Below are 6000 nucleotides of genomic sequence, written 5' to 3'. Positions count from 1 at the left end.
AATTGTTAGTTAAAATTTACTGAATTTGCTGATATTAATGAAAAAACTGAATGAAAATTGAGACTTACCCTTGATTGACTTAAAAAACTAACTTATTGTAGGTCAAATAATTTTTTTTGAAGTAAACTACCCTTATAACAGTGAAGGTAAACCTCCTCATATGTTTTAATGTGTGAAGACGTATGAGGGTAATTTGATCATAAAAGTATTTTATTTGATTTATTATAAGTTAATAATAAGTCAGTCAGGGAGAAATATAGATTTTTTTTGATATTTTTTGTTAATATCAGCAAATTCCGTGAACTTTGACAAATGAAGAAACTTATTTGTTAGATGTAAATAAATTTTAGGGATGCTAGACGTAATTTTCAAATCACAAGAAATTTACGTGTAATTATATCAAAACTCAGGAGAAGGGAGTGTAATTATCCCTTTTAAAAATAATATGATGTTTTATTTAACATTCACACAAATTTCAACTCACTCATGAAATAATCAGTATCTTTGGTTTCTTTTACGAAATAAATTGGTTTCATTACTATATAATTTGAGTTGCTATCTGTTAGATTTTTTTATGTTAATATTTTTCTTGTCTTGTAATCAAACCCGGATTTGCATGGTCCCACCCCACGCAAATCAATCTTCTTGTTTCTTTTTTTTTGGCTTTTGATTACAAAATGGGAGATGAAAATAGGAAACCCACTGATTATCTTTAATAATTGTGCCTGTGTCGTGTACACGGATTAGGATTCTTATAGCTGATCACCTACGTTGCTAAAAGTTAAGTCTAATTAAGACATATATTTATTTTCATCAAAGATCTTCACAATAATTCAAACTCATGTGGTGGGTTATCTTAATTATCAATATAATCATATATTGAAGGTGCAAACCAATAATTTCAATATCGAATTGAATCAGCTGCCGGTTCGACCGGAAACTTGTCATGTGTCCGATCGAGGTTGGATATATAAAAACCAATACAGACAGGTCAAAACCCCGCCCGACCAGTTCGCGAATTTATAAAAAAATGAATTAAAAAGATGATCTCAAGTAATCAGTACACGGATGGCAAGTGGCACTACAGCTAGTTAAATCATTGTGTTTGTTTGGGGGTGGATTGGTGTGGTTGTCTCGGAGGACAATTGGTTATGTATTCTCGATTGTAAGTAGTTTGTATATCAAGCTACTGAAGTCACGTTTTCCAACTATCCATAAAAGTATCAAAATGCAGAAATTCGTTGTCTTTCTTTTGGTCTATGTATAGGCGTTACAAAATCCACACCGTAATCATCCTTGATAGCCCTGTTAAATTTGTTGTTGCTGGGATTCTGTTAGTGTTGGAACTTGGAGGTATCACCCCATGCATGAGCAGCATATTTACTTTCCTCCTGCTTTTTGAATTTTTGTTTCTTGTATTTAAGTGGGTGAATTGAGTATCAGATAAAAGGTTTGTTCAGTCTGTCCTTTAAGCTGAGTTTGTTTTCGAAAAAAATTCAAATAATCTCTTCTAGCAATTATCATCATCGTCATCTCTTGGAAGGCCTGCTGTAATGCCGTTCCAACACTATCCAGCCTGGTACGGCGTAATGTGGAGGTGGCCGACTTCTGCCCGGTGTGCAAGCATCCACATGAAAGCACTAAACACAATTTGTTGGATGTGTCCCTTGGCCAGACAGGTTTGGGCTTTGACTCATCTTCATCCTTGATCATTTCTTTTTGCATAGCGATGAAGAAGGTTGGTTCTGTAGAGACTGTCACTACCTTGATCCCATGGATGCTGGTCGTTTTCTTATGTACACCGGCAGCAATAAGGCGCTGATGGGAGAAGGTCTCGCAAGCCCTGGAGTTGCTTAATTCTGCCAATTTAGGGTTATAGGATTTTGTTACTTGTTCTTCTCGTCTTCGTCTTGATATGAAACCTCGAAATTTGTCTCTCCCCGAGATCAAAATGGGTTCATCAAAATCAACTTTGATGGAGCCGTCTTTGCTGATCATCAAGACATTAGTAATTACATGTGGGCCTCGTGGGACCTAAGGCTTGTCCAAGCTTTTAAATTAATTACACATTAACTTTGGATTACATATTAGTTTATCTAATCAATTAATTTCATATCCGTATCAATCCTTTACTTAATTCTTGGACTTAATCTTTAATTAATTTAATTCAATAATCCTAAATTTCAATACTTAATTAATTAATCTAATTAACCTTTTGGCTCTCAAATTAAATAGGGCCTCAATAAATAATATAAGTATTTAAGTGTAAACTCCTTTAAAACAATCCTCTCTCTCTCTCTTAAAATTAATTCAGTAATTAATTTTCATTTGAAATTAATTTTTCAATTAATTTTCAATACAGTTAGTAATATGTGTGTAACCTTTATACTTATATCCTCCTCCAAATTTCGGCTTGTACCACTAATAGAATTTGATTTGGTAACTTATTTGCTCTAATTCAATTAATAACTCTTAACTGACTAAAAAATCCAAGATTACTTGTTATTATGGTGGTCGTCTAATAATGATGCATGCCACTAAAGATATTTGAAAATAACGTGAACTTTAAACTGCATGTACCATACGAATATGCTCATTCCGTCAAGCTATTGATCAAAGTCAAGATCACAAATTCTATCGATTCTCATACTTGATTTTGATAACTATGTAAGGAAAAACTTTTTTTTGGTTCATAACTTTGTCCGCGATTGATTTTAGTACACTAACTGTCGTTGTTATCATATTTTGACCAATAATACAGAAATTGGTCAATAAACACAGCGGCGAACGAAAATTAAATTTTTTGCCTAAAAATAGCATGTGCACGGCACATGCTCTTTAATTTGGGAATTTTTAATCCTATGTGGCACTATAGTGTTACATGCCACTTGAGGTGGCAATTTTTGGAGGGAAAAATGTTAGTTTTCCCTCCCAAAGCCAATCACCAACTAATAAAAAGAGAAAAAATGCCATTTCTTCCCCATTTTGCTTCCATCCTCATCCCCTCTTCAAAACATGTCTACCATCTCAAGATCGATTTGTGTTACTGTGGAAAGAGAGCTATTGTTAGGACTTCATAGACTAATGAGAACCTAGGTAGAAGGTTCCATTCTTGTAAAGATTAGTAGGTTATTCTCTCATTTTTCTCCTTGAAATTTTTATTTTTTTCCTCGATTTTTTTTTGTATTTTTTAACTGGTTTACCTTGATTTTTTCTGCAAGTTTTTGCCCATTTTTGTCAGTTAAATGTTTCTAATTTTTCTGCAATTTTTTGCCCATTTTTTTCAGTTAAAGATTCTCATTTTTCTGCAAATTTTTGCCTAATTTTCTCAGTTAAGGTTAGGACTTCATGGACTAATGAGAACCCAGGTAGAAGGTTCCATTCTTGTATAGATTACAAGGTTATTCTCTCATTTTTCTCCTTGAAATTTTTATTTTTTTCCTCGATTTTTCTGCATTGTGAACTGGTTTTCCTCGATTTTTTCTACAAGTTTTTGCCCATTTTTGTCAGTTAAATATTTCTCATTTTTGTGCAATTTTTTGCCCATTTTTCTCATTTAAAGATTCTCATTTTTCTGCAAATTTTTGCCTATTTTTCTCAGTTAAATGTTCTCATTTTTCTGTAAATTTTTGCCATTTTCTTAGTTAAATGTTCTCATTTTTATGCAATTTTTTGCCCATTTTTCTCAGTTATTTTTCTGCAAATTTTTCCTCATTTCTTGTGTAGACCGAAGGATGTGGATTTTTTTATTGGGAAGATCCACCAATGTGTGCTCGGGCAAAGGTTGTAATCCCTGAATTGCTAGCAAAATGTTCTGGATACGAAGCTAAGATTGAAGAAATGAAGAAGATTGAGGAGGATTTTGCAAAGCTGAAAAGAAAATGCAAATTAATTTCTGTAATTGTCGTTCTTATTTTCTGCTTTAAGTTCTACTTTGTGTAGGATGTGTGTAATTTAACTTTATTTTAGTAGGGTGTATGTAATTTAAGTGTATTTAAGTAGGATTTAGTGTCAAATGCTTTTGGTGAATATATCTATGAATTCCTGCACACATACACAAGTTTCAGCAATTGGAACATCAAATTGACACATCAAATTTCTGTATACATACAATTGGGATATGAAATTTCTGCACACATACAATTGGAATATGAAATTTCTGCACAATTTTAATATCAAATTTCTGCACACATACAATTGGAACATGAAATTTCTACACAATTTCAATATCAAATTTCTGCACAATTGGAACATGAAATTTCTGCACATCAAATTTCTGCACAATTTCAATATGAAATTTCTGCACAATTTCAATATGAAATTTCTGCACATCACATCAAATTTCTGCACAATTGGAACATCAAATTTCTGCACATGAAATTTCTGCACATCTACATTTCCAGTTTCATAACAGTTTCCAAATTATACAGTTTCAGTACATTTCAGCCAATACATTTTTGCCAAAACATTTCTGCCAAAAGGAATACAAGTATCTACCAAAAGATTATTGGTTTTTTTCCAATGCATTACAAGTTTTAGGCCTTTTTCTTGCCTTTTTGCAGTTCACTTATGGCATTACTAAGATTTGACAAAATAACAAATATTTTCCTCCTTTTGACAATAGATGGGGTTGATCCTGAACTCCCTTGCTCATTCACTGAATTTCTACCCATTTCAGCATCAACAATAGAAGCTGGCTCCTTAGTTTTCACTCCTTTTTGGCACTATTGAAATTGCTCAAACATACTTGGTGCAGTTGCAGATGGCTTTGGAGCTTTTTTATTATGAAGTTTTGTAGCGACAGGAGCAGCAATTGGGATATGTCTCTATATAGAACCAACACACAATGATTAAAACAACAACACGAGCAATAATTTTGGAGATAATAAAGCAAATAGAATCTTACACTTCTTGTTCTCCTATGCAATATAGGTTCTGCTTCTTGCATGATTGCCTTTCCCTTTCTTCTAACCTATAAAATTTTACAGAAAATTAAAAAAAATTGAAAAAATGACAGAAAAATATGCCAAAATAAAACAATTACAGAAAAATGTACCTGCATTTTCTCTGATTGTACTGTTGGAGGGACTTGGTTAGAAGCATCAAGGTTACACTGATTTGATGCAGTTTTGGTAGCACAACCTCTAGCATTATGTCCTTGGCCGCCACATTTTCCACACTTAACAGTGGTTTGTTGCCTTTTGATCCTGGATGAACCTTCCTTAAGGATTGGAGCACCTCTTCTTTTCTTCACCTTTAGCACTGGCTCATCTGGTTCAAGTTGTCTACTTGATTTAGGGGGTCTACCCACCCTTTTGACAGCCTGTGGTGACACTGGAGGACTCAGGCCATTTCTTCCACTCATCCCTCCCATTGATTGGAAGTATTGGATGTCGACAGGCCTTCAAATAAGTTTCAACCCTGTAACATTGATGTGTGTATTTTTCTATGTCCTCTCCTTGACAAAATATTGCGCTCACAGCATGTTTACAAGGTATCCCACTCAAATCCCACTTTCTACATCCACATGTCATCTCTACAAGATTCACACTATATTGTGTCCCATCAAAACAAGAGATTTGGTAATGCTTGTCATCAGATTTAATTGGTATGCAATCACCAAGCTTCTCAATATTTTTGTCAATTATCTTTTGAATTTGAGGACACAACACCCATTTCCACCTTTTTAAAGCTCTATCTCTATTTTGTTGAAGTCTCTTCATCAAATGCTCCATAAGCCATTTGAACATTGACAATATTGGTTTTCCTCTTGCCTTTAGAATGTTGCTATTGAAGCATTCACAAGCATTGTTTGACAAAATATCGCACCTAAGATAAGTGGAAAAATGTGATCTGCTCCATTCTTTTGGGGGGGTTTGTCATTAAACCATGCATAAGCCCCTTCATTAAAACCCTTTAGTTCTTTCATCTTTGCATTAAATTAATTAACTGTTGTTGCCCTTGCAGCCTTCCATAGCCCATTTTCGAAAGCCAACCCTC

The sequence above is a fragment of the Sesamum indicum genome, linkage group LG1 (genome assembly GCF_026168435.1).
Source record: "Sesamum indicum cultivar Baizhima isolate 11 linkage group LG1, ASM2616843v1, whole genome shotgun sequence".
Lineage (NCBI taxonomy): Eukaryota > Viridiplantae > Streptophyta > Magnoliopsida > Lamiales > Pedaliaceae > Sesamum > Sesamum indicum.
This window is presented reverse-complemented; position numbering follows the sequence as displayed.